The sequence below is a fragment of the Rana temporaria genome, chromosome 3 (assembly GCF_905171775.1).
Source record: "Rana temporaria chromosome 3, aRanTem1.1, whole genome shotgun sequence".
Taxonomy (NCBI): Eukaryota; Metazoa; Chordata; class Amphibia; order Anura; family Ranidae; genus Rana; species Rana temporaria.
This window is the reverse complement of record NC_053491.1, coordinates 272,591,441-272,611,782: the sequence shown is the minus strand read 5'-3', so window position 1 is coordinate 272,611,782 and position 20,342 is coordinate 272,591,441.

Genomic DNA, 20,342 nt, shown 5'->3' with positions numbered 1-20,342 from the left:
CAATCTGTTACACATTTCTGGCAGGATGCATTTGGTGCAATTATATAGCAAGAAAAAAGTGATTTCTAAAGAGATTTTAAAGGGTTTACAATTATATGAAATTAGGTTGTTCAAGGAATCATAATTCTAAGTGTGTTAAATGAGAATAAACTTTTTGCTGATATGGATAATGTAGCATTTGTTTGGGTATTTATATCTGTAAAAGTTTAAATTCATTTTTCACATAAGTTGTTCTAAGTAAAAATGTTCTAAGGAGATGAGCAAACTTTAAAAAATCTGCTTCATCATTTTTTTATTCTATTCACTCTTGCCAATTGTTTTCCAGGATCTATTAACCCACTATAGCCTTCCAATGTATTTTCGGTTTCAATTTGGTTATGAGCTTTTAGACTGCTTTATTACTTTGCTTGTGATACCATACTGATGCAATGAGGCAATTCCAATTTCCTAACAGCTCCATGTCAGCTTACTACTGAGTATTCTCCGCCCATACCCCCACCTGCAGGGCCTAACTCATAAATGTAACTCTCGCCCTCAGGCCAGCATTCCTCTCTTTTCCTCCTCACTTAGTAGGACCAAGTACCCCTTACCTGGCTGCAATAAACTTGTAGCCATCCATCTGTTGCTCCCCAGGTGCAGACCCCACTGTACGGACCCTTAAATAGGCTTCTTGCATGGGTGTTACCTGTGAAAGGGGAGCCCCAGCCCCATGTTAGATTTGGTGCAGGAGTGCATATTAGCTACCATCAATGACTACATGTAACATTTACACTATACCATGATTTTTTATTGTTATTCTTGCCATTAAAGTAAAGAAACTTGACTTTGGTCTAAATTGGGAGTTAATGATACCTGCCTCTAAAACCGGAGCAGAGATCTCATCTACAGATTCTTGCCCCCCCCCCCCCACCACTCCACATAAAGATCTTCCAGAATATCTAGCATTTCCTTATCCAGTGACTCCGAAAGAGGAGAAGGGGGTATTACCCCCTGATTTTCATTATCTACTCCATTTATCTTTTTTAACATGTAATGGCGCTTAACCGTGAGATTCCGCACAAACCTATTCAGGTCGATAAAGAGTTCAAAGAGGTTGGGAGAGCTCTCTGGGGCATAGTTAATACCTATCCTGAGCAGCCCAAGTTCTGTTTCTAAGAACAGACATTTAGAGTGGTTGTATTTTTATGGTGGAATGTTCATCTGCTACTTCTGGTCTCTTCTTAAATTCCTTCCCTCTCTTTCTTCCTCTTCTCGTTGGTTTCTTTGTCGCCTGGTGTTTGGAGGGGATAGGGATCTGAATGCTATACTTTTCTGTGTTGCGGGTTTAGTCTTCCCTGTAGCTCCTTCAACAAAAAAATGATTCTCATCTCTTGATTTTACTGCCCTAGTTGTAGTGGCATTTACCCCAGATCCCGAAGGATTGTTTTTTCTTGGTTTTAAAAGTGACTTAAGCCCTTCCATTCCATCCCACTCTGGTCCAAGACACTGGGTCACCCTTTCCCAGTACCTTCCAACCAGAGCATCACCCCTAGGGGTAATGTCCAACATTGGGTCCAGGTTTGTTCCTGGCACATACGTACGTGGCCACGAGCATGCATGTGTGAACGACACAAACAGCATCATGTACATTTGTGACCCTTTTTTTATCCCTTTACATTCCATCCCACTCTGGTCCAGGGCACTGTGTCACCCTTTACCAGTCCATTTGGACTGGAGCATCACCCCTAGGAGTCATGTCCAACATTGGGTCCAGTTTTGTACCTGGCGCATAGGTGCATGGCCATGGGCATTGTGTACATTTGTGGCCTTTTGGCATATATGCATATGTGTGCATCATTTAGTTGCAAGGTGTAGGTAGGATGGGCCCATGAGCTTGCAGGGGCTCCAAGTAGGGCAGACCTCAAATTTTCCACTCGCCTACTCGCATTTTGCGAGTGGAAAATTAGGTCTGGCGAGAAGCAGGCTGCCTGGGAGTGGGGGGGCGAGCACCGCTGGTGATTGGTGTTAATCGTGAGCCGTTCTTGCAGTGATCGCCCCGATGGCATAAAGAAAGAGGAGAGTTGTAGGATCGCAGAGCGGTAAAACCCGCTGTTACAACTTGCATTGAAATTTCCTCCGCTCTGCCGACAGCCCCGCCTCCTCCTGACCCCGTGCCTGTGATAGACAGAATGCGAGTCCAATGCTGAGATGTGTTTATCACAGGCACGGGGTCAGGAGGAGGCGGGGCTGTCGGCAGAGCAGAGGAAATTTCAATGCAAGTTGTAACAGGGGGCTTTACCGCTCTGCGATCCTACAGCTCTCCTCTTCCTTTATGCCATTGGGGCGATCAGAATATCAGAGAAATACAATAGAAGTGCAGCCACCAATCAGCAGCCCCCCTGGTACTTGTAGTCCCCCTTGTATATAGCTGTATGTCTCCTCCCTGCAGAGCTGCGTCACCCTCCTCTCCCAGTGTCACCGTCCTCTCCCAGTGTCACCCTCCTCTCCCAGTGTCATCTTCCTCTCCCAGTGTCACCCTCCTCTCCCAGTGTCACCCTCCTCTCCCAGTGTCACCCTCCTCTCCCAGTGTCACCGTCCTCTCCCAGTGTCACCGTCCTCTCCAAGTGTCACCGTCCTCTCCCAGTGTCACCCTCCTCTCCCAGTGTCACCTTCCTCTCCCAGTGTCACCCTCCTCTCCCAGTGTCACCCTCCTCTCCTAGTGTCACCTTCCTCTCCCAGTGTCACCCTCCTCTCCCAGTGTCAACTTCCTCTCCCAGTGTCACCCTCCTCTCCTAGTGTCACCTTCCTCTCCCAGTGTCACCCTCCTCTCCCAGTGTCACCTTCATCTCCCAGTGTCACCTTCCTCTCCCAGTGTCACCCTCCTCTCCCAGTGTCACCCTCCTCTCCCAGTGTCACCCTCCTCTCCCTCTAATCTCCTTCTCTAAGAAGGATCAAGCCGGCATGAATGGTATTTTTGTTTGTATTACATGAATTGCCATTTGTTTGTCTCTCACTTCCAGTCACTCTTTATCTTCCACTTCTTATCACTATATAAATGTTCATTACATGGTGTCTTCTTTCTGGCTACTCCCCCTGATGACATCAGCTTTGCCAAAATGCATCGGGCTGGGCCAACGCAAGTGACATTGCCACACACAACGATACTGGAAGCAGCTTTATGGAATACCTGGCGTGATGGTGATCAGGGACAATGACTGGTGACTGTTCGAAATTCAAAAAAAAAAATGTTTTATTACATTAAATACATAAAAAAAACCAGTAGTAACATTGTGCTACTCTGGGGAACTGATCAGGATTTTTTTTTTTTTTTTACACATTATGTTTGCTTTTAGCAGTGAATTACTTCGCTATAAGCAAACATTTTACTGATTGAAACTGAATCATACAGCTTTTTTTGTTGTGATTAGCTGTGATTGGTCACAGGGTAAAGGATGATAATATTAATAAAAAGGTACAAACATCATTTAAGATGTGTGTTTTTAAAAATGTGATCACAAAGAAATAAAAAAAAAGGGCGCAATGTGCATAGCTCAGCAGGCAGAGATGGTCTTTAACCACTTAAGGGCCGTCTCCTGCACATATACGTCGGCAGAATGGCACGGCTGGGCACATGTACGTACAGGTACGTCCTGTACTAGTACCCAGCTCCGGAAGGCTAGTACCCGAAGCTCCGGGACCGCGGGTCCCGCGGACCCGATCGCCGGTGGATGGCGGCGATCGGTCCCCAGAGCTGAAGAACGGGGAGAGCCGCGTGTAAACACGGCTTCCCCGTTCTTCATTGTGGCGGCTGCATCGATCGTGTGATCCCTTTTATAGGGAGACACGATCGATGACGTCAGACCTACAGCCACACCCCCCTACAGTTGTAAACACACACTAGGTGAAACAAAACTCCTTCAGCGCCCCCTGTGGTTAACTCCCAAACTGCAACTGTCATTTTCACAATAAACAATGCAATTTAAATGCATTTTTTTGCTGTGAAAATGACAATGGTCCAAAAAATGTGTCAAAATTGTCCGAAGTGTCCGCCATAATGTCGCAGTCGCGAAAAAAAATCGCTGATCGCCGCCATAAGTAGTAAAAAAAAAAATTATAAAAATGCAATAAAACTATCCCCTATTTTGTAAACGCTATAAATTTTGCGCAAACCAACCGATAAACGCTTATTGCGATTTTTTTTTACAAAAATAGGTAGAAGAATATGTATCGGCCTAAACTGAGGGAAAATTTTTTTTTTTTATATATTTTTGGGGGATATTTATTATAGCAAAAAGTAAAAAATATTGCATTTTTTTCAAAATTGTCGCTCTATTTTTGTTTATAGCGCAAAAAATAAAAACCGCAGAGGTGATCAAATACCACCAAAAGAAAGCTCTATTTGTGGGAAAAAAAGGACGCCAATTTTGTTTGGGAGCCACATCGCACGACCGTGCAATTGTCTGTTAAAGCGATGCAGTGCCGAATTGTAAAAACCCCTTGGGTCATTTAGCAGCATATTGGTCCGGTCCTTAAGTGGTTAAGAGATCTTAATGATACTACACAAGATCAGGAGATTGTGGTTGCCTCCCAGCTTTTGGTAAATTTTGCCTATCTCACTGCTGAGATCATGTGCCTGCACCTTTCCATTTTTGGAGATCGCAACCTTGGACTTGGGTGTCCATACATGCTTGTTTGACTCACCTCCAATGGGGTGTGTGTCCACACCCTATGGTAAGAGTACCTACCCCTCTCCCCCGGTGGTGGAAGCATAGTCCTGGGTGTTTTAAAAGTACGGGAACATCCCCATCTATGCCTTTGGGATTTATCAGACATTCATGTGGAAGAGTATACTATGACATTCATCATTTAATGGACTTATTCACAAATTACTCACTGATATATTGTTTATATATACCGTATTTTCCGGTGTATAAGACGAGTTTTTGGATGCAAAAAAATGCATCCAAAGTCGGGGGTCGTCTTATACGCCGGTGACAGTCTGCTGCGAGCGTCCATGATTTAAAAGTTTTTCTCAGATTGTCCTGTGATAGGCGGAACACAAATTTTCCCAGCAGCGCCTCTGTTCTGTGTTCCTCCTATGACGGATGCCTTCTCCTCGGAGGAGGAGAATGCGCGGCTTTTAAATCATGGACGCCCGCAGCAGACGGAGACTGTCATCGGCCTTGAAGTCAGAATCTGCAAAACGTGAGTGATGGCACTGTTGGCACAGTGGGGGAAAGTGATGGCACAGTGGGGGCAAGTGATGGCACAGTGAGGGCATGTGATGGCACAGTGGAGGCAAGTGATGGCACAGTGGGGGCAAGTGATGGCACAGTGGGGGCAAGTTATGGCACAGTGGGGGCATGTAATGTAATGGCACAGTGAGATTTGAAAAAAGCCTGTTTCTGTCAGCGGTTCTGGCTACCCCTCAGCTTCCAGAAAGACTAGTAGGAAGGGGGTAGTCTTATATGGCGAGTATATCCCAAAACCAAAAATTTTCCTGGAAAATTAGGGGGTCGTCTTATACGACCAGTCATCTTATACATCGGCAAATACGGTATATATATTCCTTGTTTTTTTATACTTGACTTTATGGTACCTTATACTAGCACTGGATCTATTGATTAGTGCAGTTTTATATTTTGTACAATTGATCATTGCGTGTGTTCAATTATTACCTAGTTCATTTCTGGAAACAGTTACAGCGCTGAACTTCCTTTCACATTCCCTGATACATTGTGGGAGAGAGCAGTTCGTTCACAGGCAGTTGTTCTCAGGCAAGGGAGCAAGTCAGTTTGGAATGTTGATTGGAGGCACATTCAAAAACTGGAATATCACTTGGAGTTGATCCAAGTGTTGTAGTGTGAAGGTCGTGTTGGGACGTGAATGGGAACTCCCAATGGCATCATGTTTATGTATTAGTCCCATCAGAGGACATATGGACTGCAGATGGGTGGAAGTATTTCTGGAAAGGTCTGGGAGAAACCAGATGCAAACCCCAACAAAATCTATCACTTGGTGCATAATTTCTTCTTTAAAGCTAAAAAAAAGTGTGTGGGGGGAGCGCTTGGTGGCCCGGGTCCAGTGGAGCTGTGTCTGAACACAGCTCCGCTGGACCTGGGTCACCAAGCAGGATTCCCAGGGCTATCAGCCACCAAATCTACCCGATTTCCTCCCTTTGGGACACCCTTGTGCATGTCGACGGGCAAGTCACCGCTCCCAGCAATCGCTCACCAACTATTTGCTCAGCACTAAGAAATTATTAACAAAAATTACCCAAAATGGCGCCAAGTCTCTTGCGGCCTCCTGCAGCTCCATGCCCTAAGCAAACAACAGCACAAAGAGACTGTGAATATAACCCTCTGCTTTCTTAGATGCTAGCCTGTCAGCAATCTATGAAAAGCTGGTAGACAAGATACAGCTTGAATTGCACAAATCCACTAATGCTCTTTCCCAGGAGATTGCAGCTTTATGGGGCAAGACTGATATTGTTGAGACCAAATATGATGAACTATCTCTAGCACATAATGACCTCAGGAAAGACTATGAAATATTGGCAGATAGCTTCTCATTCATGCAGGCCCAGGTTGAAGATTTCGATATTAGAAATTTCCATAACAATATACAGGTACGTAGAATCCCTGAGTCTGTAACTGATCTCATACCAGCCATTTCTAAACTCTTGCACAACCTCCTGCCAGATAAACCACTGTCTGCCTTCAAATGCAAAAGCATTCATAGGGCACTTCTCCCAAAACCAACACCTGATAAGCCTCCTCGTGATGTGATCATGTGCATGAAAGATTTTCTTACCAAAGAAGATATCATGCGTGCATCCAGGAACACCTCCAACATAGAGTTAGATGGCACCAATTGTCTTTTTTTCAAGCAGCGAAAAGAGAATTACAGAGACATTTTGTCCTAAATGTTGTTATTATTTTATTATATTAAGTTATTGGCATGTCCGTTGCATGAATCAGTAACTGAAAATATTAGCAATAGCTTGTTTAAAAGTATTATCCAGGTTGCAAAATCCCACCGCAACCAATCAGAAGGCAGTTAAAAAAGGGATAAATAATATTTTATTTTACCGAAGGGTACTACACTTTTCACATTGGTCTTTGTCTTATTCAATCAGCCTGAATTTATATATTATTAATGTTATAAAGAAACAAGTTACGAATAATTAAATATTGTGAATAATGGATGGAAAAATCTTGAGGCATGGAGTATATTAAATAATTTCAGTACAGATTTCCACAAAATTATTGGGCTATTAGGAGAGTAGGGATTTAGGTTATGGCAGCCTGAATATGATTTAAAGTGAAATTAAACTCTAAAATGGGGAAAAAAATGCAATCAAGCAGACTCTTTATTGCAGAAGAGACATACAATGTCTCTTCTGCAATAAAACAATCCTACCTGCCTGTGCATGCACAGCTCAGCTAAGTTTACATTCTAGCACAGTGTCTGTGTGCATGGGAGTTTGCATCCTACACTGGCCAATCAAGGTGACCAAAGGCTGGCATCTGGAAGAAGCCAGGGAGACGATGCCAGCACCAGCAAGGGTTGCAGGTGATAGACTGTTCAGGTAAGTATTTCAGACTTTAGTTCTGCTTTAAGAACTGAAAGTAGATTTAACCCATTCAGCCCCGGAAGGATTTACCCACTTCCTGACCAGGCCACTTTTTTATGATATAACACAGCATTACTTTAACTGACACATGCACGGTCATGCAATGACGTACACAAACAAAATTGATGTCCTTTTTTCCCCAAAAATAGAGCTTTCTTTTGGTGGAATTTGATCACCTCTGCTTTTTTTTTTTGCGCTATAAACAAAAAAAGACCGACAATTTTTAAAATACACCGATCATTTTAATTTTCCGGCTCTAAAACATACCAAATAAAAAAATGTGTACAAAAGTTATGCATCTACAAAACAGGGAATAGATTTATGGCATTTTTATTATTATTATTTTTTTGCTAGTAATGGCGGGGATCTGCGATTTTTAGCAGGACTTCAACATTGCAAAGGACAGATCGGACACCTAACTGACATATTTCACACTTTTTACTATGGCAGATCCCCATTCTGTCACTGCAGGGAAAGTTTGCGGGTGGCTGGCGGAAATCAAGTCAGCCGGACCTGCTGATTGGCTCCCCTGCTTGCCAATGGGTAGCTGTGTACGAGCCCGACATACACCTATAGCAATTTGTTCTGCCGAGCCAACCTGTCGCAGTATAACTGCAGCGGCTGGTCGGCAAGTGGTTAAAAATTAAATGGATGGCATTTAATTTGCTAAAGCATTTTGCATCTTAAACTGCCATAGTTTAACCACTTCAGCCCCAGAAGAATTTCCCCCTTAATGACCAGGCTGTTTTTTGCGATACGGCACTGCGTTGCTTTAACTGACAATTGTGTGGTCGTGCAACGCTTTACCCAATCAAAACTAAATAGAGCTTTCTTTTGGTGGTATTTGATTACCTCTGCATTTTTTTGTTGCACTATAAACAAAAAAAAAGTGACAATTTTGAAAAAAACACAATATTCTTTTACTTTCTTCTATAATAAATATCCCCCCAAAAAATGTCTTCAGCAGTTTAGGCCGATATGTATTCTACATATCAATATGTGTATATTGATTGGTTCTAGCAAAAGTTATATCATCTACAAAATAGGGGATAGATTTATGTCATTGTTATTATTATAATTTTTTTACTAGTATTGTCAATCTGCGATTTATAGCAGGACTGTGACATTACGGAAGACTGATCGGACACTTTTGACACTTTTTGGGGATTATACAGCGATCAGAACTAAGAATAGCCACTGAATACTGTATAAATGTTATTGGCAGGTAATGGGTTAAGTGCGTGTCCTAAGGAGTGTTTCTATCTGTGGGAGGATGGGACTGCCTGGAGGAGGAGACCGATCGCTGTTCATAAGCAGTATGAACAGCAGATCTGTCTCCTCTCTCCTGACAGAACGGAGATCTGTCTGTTTACATTGACAGACCTCCATTCTGTCTCTCTCAGGAGCGAATGCGGGTGCCCGACGGACATCGCAGTCGCCGGGCATGTGCATCAGCTCCTATAACACGCGGCGGGCCTCCTATACCCCTTAAGGCAGCTATGGCGATTTGCACAGGGGAGCCAATCTGCCGCCATATAATGACGGCGGCTGGTCAGAAACTGGTTAAAGGATAAGTTCACCTTCCCTAACATTTTACATGTTAGAACCATATAAGGGGGGAAACATGTAACATGTTAGTGATGCAGCAGCCCCCACACCCCCTGATTGCCCATTTTGACAGAAGGCCAGAGATCTTCTCCCCACACTCGCTGTCACAATAAAAAAAAAATGGGGAAACTACAACTGCCGCCAGCCATTGTGGCTGATAGCTTGTAGTTCTTAATGAGATACCAGGGTGCTGGTAAGTTAGGGTGACCAGACATCCCTGGTTTTCTGGGGACAGTCCCTGGATTGAGGACACTGTCCCCGGACCAAGTATGTCCACAGTTTTATCCCCGGATTGGATTTGAACAGGGTCTGGGGCAATTTTAAAGACAGTCAGTGCAGAATAAAAAAAATCTGAAAGACACACTCCCACTCCGCAGCTCCTAGCTTAGGGAGGGGGGGGTGTATTTTTTTCCATTATCTGTGCCCCTTTCTGATGATCATGTGCTGGTCAGAGCGGAGGGAATATTTCTTCAGTTTTGGGTGCATGCCCATTCAGCTCCACTCGCATGTTCTTCTGCCTTGGCTCAAGTCCCGGCCAGCCGCCTGCCTGCTTATCTCCTTGCCCTCCCTGGTGGAGTGATCTTCCTCCGCTCCCCGACCAGTAGTAGCCGGGGCCTGGAGAGTAAAACTTGACAGGCTGTGAGGCGGGCGGCGACGGAGACAAGCAGAGAGTTGCTGATTGCTGCCATTACTAGTAAAAAAAAATATGTCCCTGGATTTCATTTAAAACATCTGGTCTCCTTATGGTAAGTCATCTAGGTAATTCATTGATGCTTTCTGTCATTAATTACAGGAAGACAGCTATACTGACAGGCCCAGATTCTCGTAGGAGATACGCCGTTGTATCTCTGAGTCTGAGCCGTCGTATCTTGGCGCCTGATTCAAAGAATCAGATACGCCAGAATTTGTATAAGATACGACCAGTGTAATTCTCCTACGCCGTCGTATCTTAACTGCATATTTATGCTGGCCGCTAGGGGCGTGTACGCTGATTTACGCCTAGAAATATGTAAATCAGCTAGATACGCCAATTCACGAACATACGCCCGGCTGACGCAGTACAGATACGCCATTTACGTTAGGCTTTTCCCGGCGTAAAGTTACCCCTGCTATATGAGGTGCAGATGAGGCGTAGCAATGTTAAGTATGGACGTCGGAACAGCGTAAATTTTTTCACGTTTTACGTCGTTTGCGTAAGTTGTTCGCGAATAGGGCTGTGTGTCATTTACGTTCACGTCGAAAGCATTGGCTTCTTGCGGGTTAATTTGGAGCATGCGCACTGGGATACTTTCACGGACGGCGCATGCGCCGTTCGTAAAAAGCGTCATTTACGTGGGGTCACATTAAATTTACATAACACACGCCCACATCTTCCACATTTGAATTAGGCGGACTTATGCCGGCCTAATTTACGCTACGCCCCCGCAACTTTGGTTTGAGAATACTGCACTTGCCTGTCAAAGTTGCGGCGGCGTAACGTAAATAGGATACGTTACGCCAGCACAAAGATGCGCGCTTCTACGTGAATCCGGGCCACAGTCTGCAGGATCCTGAGCTTGCACCCACAATCTGCTGATTGCAAGTGCATTGCTTTACAGGCTTCTGATAAAAAAATGCACTACCTGTAAAAAGATATGCATTTTTTTTTTAGAAAGGTGAACTTATCATTTTAATAAAACACTGCTTTCTCTTTTTCAGTGTTATTTATACCCTATAGCATGGGTCTTCAAACTACGGCCCTCCAGTTGTTCAGGAACTACAATTCCCATCATGCTTAGTCATGTCTGTGGATGTCAGTGTGTTACAATGCCTTATGGGATGTGTAGATCTACAACAGCTGGAGGGCCGTAGTTTGAGGATCCCTGCCCTATAGCCTCACTTAGCCACTTCCTGTTTACATGTATTTGCTTCAGCATTACTCTTGACCAGCAGCCCAAAAGGGACAACAATGGACCATAAGGATAAGTTAATCTTTTTGGGCAAAATGTCACTTTCATAATTAATAGCCATAATAAATAGTTGTCCAATGCCATTTATTCCCCAGCTATCCCAATGTGTTCTTCTCTCATCTTATCCACAGGAGGTTTAAAATCTTGTCAGTTTATTAGAATTTTTGAAAGAATTTTCAGATTCCATCACTTTCTCGGCTTTCAATTCCTGTTAGGTCATCTCCCAGAAGCCTTCACTTCCTTATTGCCTCACACACGAGGATGAGATAGGGTGGGCTCACCTCTTTCATTATAATATCATCTTCCACTCACTCCCTAAACAAACAATTTGATTGTGCAATCTCCTTTAGATCTCCCATCAGCTATGTAGTACAAGGGCCTGTCTGATTTGATACAAATGGAATGGATTGTTCAGGTGTGTCCATCTATTCCATATGTCTGGAAATTGTACATTGCATAGTGTATGGTCATCTTTATACAAGTACATATGAGGGAGTCGACGGAGACACTCATTCACATCTCTACAAAGTGAAATCCTGCATGTTTGTTTTGGGTGTTTTGGGCATTTTCACTTGTTTCGCATAGGACAGTCCATTCCCTTGAATGGGCTGCCCTACACACAAAAATCTCCCCAGAAAAGCTCCAGAACTTTTTTTGGAGTGGAGCATGGTGCGTTACTGCCATTTTTGGTGCGTTTTCCACACTTGGGGTGCCTTTAACATGTAATGACAACACAAGCATGATGCACATTTGCAGCATTTCTGAAACACATAACAAAGTGCAGATTTTCTGTGTGGTTTGCCATGCATTTGGAAACACTCAGATGTAAATGGAGCATCCATGTTCTTGTGTAAATGCACCAATTTTACTTTCAGGCCCCATTCCCACCTGGAGTAGTGGGAGCGCATTTTTTTTTTTTACTAATTTTCCAGTGACACACATTTGGTAGCCCGTTGACTTAAATGGGTTGCACTACATGTAGCAAAGTAGCTCATGGGACATATTGGCATGGCGACAGTTGCACTTTTTTTTTACTGCTTTGTCACCTGTTTTTCCATGTGGCAAATGTGTGTTTGGTGCGCAGTTAACAGCTAAAGACACTGATAACGCAACTATGCAATTTTTAGTGTATACATGTATCCATACACTATACAATCTGTGCAATCTGATCTGTACAATCTGTACAATCTCCTAGATTTACCAAAGCTATATAATAGGAGGACACATTATCTATGCAATCACTCTGTATCCAATCAGGCAGGCCCTTGCACTACATCAGGGGTGTCCCATGGACTGTATGTGGTCCCAGGGAGTTTAACATGCAGCCTGAGCTCATCTGAAGGGACGCTGGGGAAGCCAGGCAAATGCACGCATGGAGAGATGCCGGGGATGCTGTGAAAAATTTACAGGTGAAAATGTGCTAATGAGGTCAGCTGGTAAACTCCTTCCTGTGTCTTAGGGCCCTCTCACATGTACGGACCGTATGTCCGTATTTTCATCTGTCCGTTGCGGATGAAAACGGGACATACATGGGTCCCTATGTGATTACGGGTGTCAGCGGATGACCATCCACTGACACCCGTAATTGTCCGCCTCCGCAAAGATCCGCATTTGCGGACGGAAGAAAATCCTATTTTTCTTCCGTCTGCCGGATCGGATGAACACGGACATACGGTCCGTGTTCATCCGATCCCCCATAGGGGAGAGTGGAGGAAAGACAGGGCGGTCCCTGCACAGTGTGCGGGGACCGCCCTGTCAGCTGCCAGCTCAGCGGGAATTTTACGGAGGATCCCCGCTGAGCTTTTGCAGACACACGGAGCGGATCATTACTGATCCGCCCCGTGTGAAAGGGCCCTTACTGGTTCATCTGTCTCTGTCTGTAAAGCGGGGAGTGTCTGAAACAAGGGCTAAGGTAAGGTAATAAAAGAACACTTATGTTTTTTTGCAACCTAGGTATATATGTGTATATTGGAGCTGTATTTTTTTTAATTCATCCTTTAAAATTGCATATTTAAAGAGAATCACAACAGCTAAAATAGATTACTATGTTAAATATTATATGAGATTTTATATGAGAATTTAGTGATTGTAATTAGCCCAACTTTATATAGTACATTTAAAGGATAAGTTGACTTTTTAAAAATTAATACTAAATGCACATTTTTGAAGGTAAAAAATATTCTGTTTTCTTTTATTTCTAGGAGCATGGAAAGCAGGAGTGGGACTCCTTCAGACTGTGTAACCTAGAGCACTCAACAGCGCTAATTGAGAACTACAAGCCGACAGACACAAAGCATGTCGGTACTTGTTGTTCATTTATAAATAGAACTCGTCATATGGCCGCACTGTTTTCAAATAATGAAAGCAGATACAGGAAGAAGATCCCCCACCTGATGTCACAGAGAGGGTTTGGATCAGGGAGAGGCTGCAGGAGTGGGAATATGTTACATGTTTTAACCTAAAAACCGGTAGAACATGTAACATGTTCCCAAAGGTGAACTTGTCCTTTAAATATAAATCAATAAAAGAATCTGAGCTTAAAGTGATTGTAAATTCTTATTATTTTTCTATAGAAATTACACACATTATACCTACCTGCTCTGTGTAGTGGATTTGCACAGAGCAGCCTGGATCCTCCTCTTCTCGGGTCCCTCTTCTGTGCTCCTGGCCCCTCCCTCCTTTTGAGTGCCCCTACAGCAGGCAGCTTGCTATGGAAGCACCCGAGCCGAGTCACAGCTTCTGGTGTCCATTCTGACATGGAGCCCCCTCGCTCCTGATTGGGTAACTGACTTTGATTGACAGCAGCAGGATCCAATTGCGCTGCTGCTGTGGCTCAGCCAATCAGTAAGGAGAGTCTCGGATGGCCGAAGCACTCGTGGACATCACTGGACAGAGATGGGGCTCAGGTAAGTATTGGGGGGTGAGGGGGGGTGCTGAACACTAAAGGCTTTTAATCTTAATGCATAAAATAGGATATAAAATGTGCTGCCTTTAGTATCGGTTCACACTGGTGCGATGCAGGAAACCCTGCAAATCCAGTGTAGGTGTTAATGCAAAGTTGGTTCACAGTGTGAACTTTGAATTCGGACAGGAATTGCATGGGTGTAAACACCTATGCCATCCCATTCTGGTATAGACAAAGAAAGGGTACTGCACAACATGTATGGCTGAATTTGCCACACAGCAGTGCGGTGCGAATCACATGCAATGTCTGACATCACGCCAGTGTGAACCAAGCCTTACTACCACTTTAACCACTTGCCGACCTGCGATAGTAGAATTAATGACATAGGGCAGCATCTGCAGGCTCAGCAATATAAGAAAACATTGGATGCCTGTTTTGGGGTTAGGAGTGGGCTTACGCGCCCCCAATCTGTGCTGTAATTTGATACAGTACAAGTTTATCAACATGTTCCAGCCACTGATTTTGACCTTGAGCTACAAGGGCTGCTGCATTACTAACATGTTAACCGCTTGCCGACCATGTCGCGTACAAATACTGCAGCATAAGGGCTCTGCTGCGCGAAATCCTGTGCCTGTATGAAGCGGACTCTCGCCACCAGGGGGCAGTGTTTGCGGCCATATGATTCGTCACAGAACCGATCAATCTTCAGGTCTGGACCTACTGATCTCTTCTGGCCAATGAAAACTTTCCCTGCCTGTGTAAGTGTAAACACAGGTAGGGGAAGTGACTAAAACTACACTAACACCAGTACATGTAGGGAAACATTTCACCCCCCCCCTCCCCTCACCCCCTGTCACTGTGTCGCCCAGTGCAGTTGTCAGATTTTTCACTGATCACTGTACTGGTGTCATTAGTCACCCATTTGTCAGATTCAGGCTCAGAATACGAACCCCTGAACAGCAGAGGCACCCTGACAGATAGCTCTGAAGACAGAGTTGTGGTCCCTGCCAAGGTCAGGTGTACCCAAGCCCGTTCTTCTGCTGTTGTTGAGGTGCAATAACTGCAGGGCTCTTTTATGGAGCAGAGAGCCAGTACTAGTACCACTCATGAACTGGCAAGCACCAACCACACACCTGCCAGAGAATGCAATCAAGGCAGGTGTCAACCCCACACACATGGAGCACCTCATAAACAATATACAAAAAAAAAAAAAAAAAATTACACTAAATGTAACTGTTTTTAACAACAAACAATAGACAAACAAATAATGAAATGTAAATCAAAATCAACACCCCCCCCCCACAAGGGACCTCAGGCAAAGACATTTATATGTCAAAACATTGCACCTGTTACATGTGTCAAGCTGTTTATGGTCTATACATGGTTATAACACAATATTACTCTTGTTGAAATGGACCCTTTTACCCACTCTACACTCCCCAGGGAGACTGCCATTGGGTGTTCCTCTCTCGTCGACAGGCCTGGATGGATTGCAGGTGAGTATTGGGCCAATACTTACACTAGCTATGTGGGTTACATGGCTAAGTGCATAGAAAGAGAGATATGTACATTCTTTCATTTTTTCAACTGATTATTTGTATGCGCTTCCTGTGTGCATATGTATGCATGTGTGTATTATACATGTATGTGAGTGTATGCATATGTATCTGTGTATCCCTACATGTATCCATTTTTTATATTATTCATGTTCTATTTTTTGTAGATCATTACTCCTTCAAATTAACTCCTGAGAAAGGAGTCTTCTGCTACAGATCCAATATCCTAGTGGGGTACTATGCAAAGACGTCCAGTTTTAAATTAGTTTATTTTCCTTTATACATCATTTTGAATACATTTTCTTCTTTTTTGATCAATGCACTGATGATTTTATTGATATTGTAATAAAATATCACAATTTTAAGTATCAACTATATGTACTGGTGTCTATGGCGGTACCCTGAAAGGTCCTTAGTGCCACTAAAGATTTAAATTTCTGCATTTCTATTTGCAAACATATTATCAGTGAACTAAAATGGTACTCGGCTGGATGCCTCATTTTGGGTTGAGATCTTAATATGCCTCTAAGCCCACTACAGGACAACTCCAGAGGACATTATTGCATCACATACAGGGTGCTTAAAAAACGTAAGTCACTTTTACGCTCATTAACCTTAGTTGATACGTGGCATACGGTAAGATTTTACCTGTTACTCTGCCCAGCATAATACATTCTCCCTTATTGATCCTTCCTCACATAAAGGGATCTGGAAGACTTGTGTGATGCTAGAATTAGGATTCTGTCTATGTTGAACCATGCTCCCACTTCTATGCTACTTGCCCATGGGAAGACCAACCTAAAACATTCACCTGGAGATTGAAAACCTCCTTGATGACAAACCCTAAAATACATCAGCATGTGACAGAGGCAATTGTTGACTACTTCTCCTGTAACTCCACTGACAAAATGGCTCCACTGACAAATTGGGAAGAATGCAAATGCACTCTCAGATGAGAATTTATCTAATGTGGAGCAAAACATGAACAGCATAGGGAGCATGAGATAGCGACTCTTTCCGCTACAATATCAAGTTTAGAGCTCCAACATAAAACCTCATTGGCCATACATACAGCTGAACTTCTGTAAATGCGTAAACAACACTCCAGAAGTTGTTGGACTAAAGGCTTAACAAATACTGTTTCTACGCAAAGGGATTTACAGTGCCTTGAAAAAGTATTCATACCCCTTGAAATTGTCCACATTTTGTCATGTTAGAACCAAAAACGTAAATGTATTTTATTGGGATTTTACATGATAGACCAACACAAAGTGGAAGGAAAATAATAAATGGTTTTCAATTTTTTTTACAAATATGTGAAAAATGTGGTATGCATTTGTATTCAGCCTAAGCCTAATGCCGCATACACACAGTCGTTTTTTGTGATGAAAAAAAACAACATTTTTAAAAACATCATTTAAAATGACCGTGTGTGGGGAAAACGTTGTTTTATGTCTTCTGAAAAAAGACAAAAAAAAAATTCGAGCATGCTTCAATTTTCTATGTCGTTTTTCAAAACGTTGTTTTTTGTGTCATTAAAAATCACCGTGTGTAGCTAAAATGACGTTTAAAACAACGTTTTTAAAACCGCGCATGCTCAGAAGCAAGTTATGAAGCGAGCTTGAATGTAACAGAGTGCCGCCGTACGTGCTGGACGTAACCGCGCTTTGCTAGAGCATTTTGAAAAAACGATGGTGTGTAGGCAAGGTCGTTTTTTAAAATGAAGTTTGAAAAACGTCGTTTTTTTTCATGAGAAAAAAATACGTTTTTTTTCATCACAAAAAATGACCGTGTGTACGTGGCATTAGTCAATACTTTGTAAAACCACCTTTCACTGCAATTACAGCTGAAAGTCTTTTTGGGTATGTCTTTATCAGCTTTGCACATCTAGAGAGTGACATTTGTGTCCATTCTTCTTTGTAAAATATCTAAAGCTCTGTCATATTGTATGGAGTACATCTAAACAGCAATTTTCAAGTCTTGCCACAGATTCTCAATTTGATTTAGGTCTGGACTAGGGATGGGCTGAACACCCCTTGGTTTGGTTTGCACCAGAACATGCGAACCAGTTCTAACAAACATGTGACCCTATTAAAGTCTATGGGACACAAACATAAAAAATCTAAAGTGCTAATTTTAATGGCATATATATACAAGTTATTGCCATAAAAAGTGTATGGGGACCTGTATCAATGCAACAAAACAACCATTTTTTTTCAGGAGCAGTAATTTTAATAATGCTTAAAGTGAAATAATAAAAATTAAATAGTCCTTTCAAGTTTGTGCCCAGGGGTCCCCTTAGTCTGTCGAGAGTGTAAAAAAGGTAGAGTGGTGCATCTGTGCAATGTGTATAACAGTGCTGCAGCAACATTTCTAAAGGAAAGAATGTAATTTAAACTTGCTCGTGGCTGTAATGCATTCCTGGCTCCTGCAATATAGATAAAAAAATCAAGGAAAAAATTGATGTGGGTCCCCCCCAGCCCATACCAGGCCCTTTTGGCCTGGTATGGATTTTAAGAGGAATTCCAAATGATATCAGACCCTTATGCAAGCATGCAGCCTGAAGAACAGGATAGGGGGGAGTGAGCGCCTGGACTGAGCACCCCCCTCCTGAACCATACCATGCCACATGCCGTCAACATGGAGAAGGTGCCTCCCCAAAGCACCTTATAACCATAATTGACCCCCATCATTTTATTTGTTTTCCATTTTTCTGGTCTGTCGGGCGGCGTGATTGAAGATGGATGAACATCACGGGACACTTTATTTGTCTGTCTGTCTGCTGTGGTTTTAATTTTTGATGAATGGGTAGTGGTACAATGTACCCAATACCCATTCACATGGGGAGGGCGGGATCTGGGGGCCCGCCCGCAGGCCTGGACAACCGATGGCCAGGGTTATCAGGAAGAGGCTCTTGTATCCATCAACATGGGAACAAGGTGCTTTGGGGGGACCCCAAAGCAGCCTCCCCATGTTGAGGGCAAGCGGCCTGGTATGGTTCAGGAGGGGGGGGCGCTTGCTTGGATAAGGGTCTGGTATAGATTTTGGGGGGGGGGCCACACCAATTATTTTTTACATTTTGGTGTGGAGTTCCCCTCAAATTATATTCCAGAACCAAAGGGCCTGGTATGTATTTTTTTTGTAAAATTCTGCCATAGGGCTTCTCTTAACCACAATGTATTATATACTGACTGCAATGTATTATATGCTGTACACTGACTGCACTATATATACAGTACAGACCAAAAGTTTGGACACACCTTCTCATTCAAAGAGTTTTCTTTATTTTCATGACTATAAAAATTGTAGATTCACACTGAAGGCATCAAAACTATGAATTAACACATGTGGAATTATACATAAAGTGTGAAACAACTGAAAATATATTTAATATTCTAGGTTCTTCAAAGTAGCCACCTTTTGCAGCAGACACATCTCTAGAACTGTCAAGAGGAGACTGTGTGAATCAGGCCTTCATGGTAGAATATCTGCTAGGAAACCACTGCTAAAGAAAGGCAACAAGCAGAAGAGACTTGTTTGGGCTAAAGAACACAAGGAATGGACATTAGACCAGTGGAAATCTGTGCTTTGGTCTGATGAGTCCAAACTTGAGATCTTTGGTTCCAAACCCTGTGTCTTTGTGCGACGCAGAAAAGGTGAACGGATGAACTCTACATGCCTGGTTCCCACCGTGAAGCATGGAGGAGGTGTGATGTGTGGGGGTGCTTTGCTGGTTACACTGTTGGGGATTTATTCAAAATTGAAGGCATACTGAACCAGCATGGCTACCACAGCATCTTGCAGCGGCATGCTATTCCATCCGGTTTGCGTTTAGTTGGACCATCATTTATTTTTCAACAGGACAATGACCCCAAACACACCTCCAGGCTGTGTAAGGGCTATTTGACCAAGAAGGAGAGTGATGGGGTGCTGTGCCAGATGACTACCTCTTGAAGCTCATCAAGAGAATGCCAAGAGTGTGCCAAGCAGTAATCAAAGCAAAAGGTGGCTACTTTGAAGAACCTAGAATATGAAATATATTTTCAGTTGTTTCACACTTTTTTGTTATGTATAATTCCACATGTGTTAATTCATAGTTTTGAAGCCTTTAGTGTGAATCTACAATTTTCATAGTCATGAAAAGAAAGAAAACTCTTTGAATGAGAAGGTGTGTCCAAACGTTTTGTCTGTACTGTATATATATTGTGTGAGGGGTTAGCTCAGCAGCGGGTGTGTGTGAATCCCAATCCCAATGGATGGGTTCTCTACACAAAAATTAGGCACAGCAAACAACAGTGAAAGTAAAAAACAATGGTGCTGTTTATTTACACTATTTACAATGGTCCAAAAACAGCAAGATAAAAAGAAACATGAAAATAAATCCCTGCCAACTTAGCCAGGGAAACCTGTGTGCAGTACTGTAAGTGGCAATCAGCTAGGTGCAGCCTTGTGCTGTCCCCAGGGCCATCTTAATAGCATCATTGGCCCCTGGGCAAAGTAATGCTCTGGGGCCCCTGCAATGGAGACAGTGCAGGTAAACAGACATAAAGTAGATAAGAGGCAGACAAGCGGAGCTCCACATTAACTACATGAACAATCATTCTGTACAGCAAAGAAACAGCGGGGAAAATACTACATACATAAAGTAACAAAGCTGTCCTGTGCATATAATATATCTGCTAGATTGATGCCTCCCCAGCACTATGGCC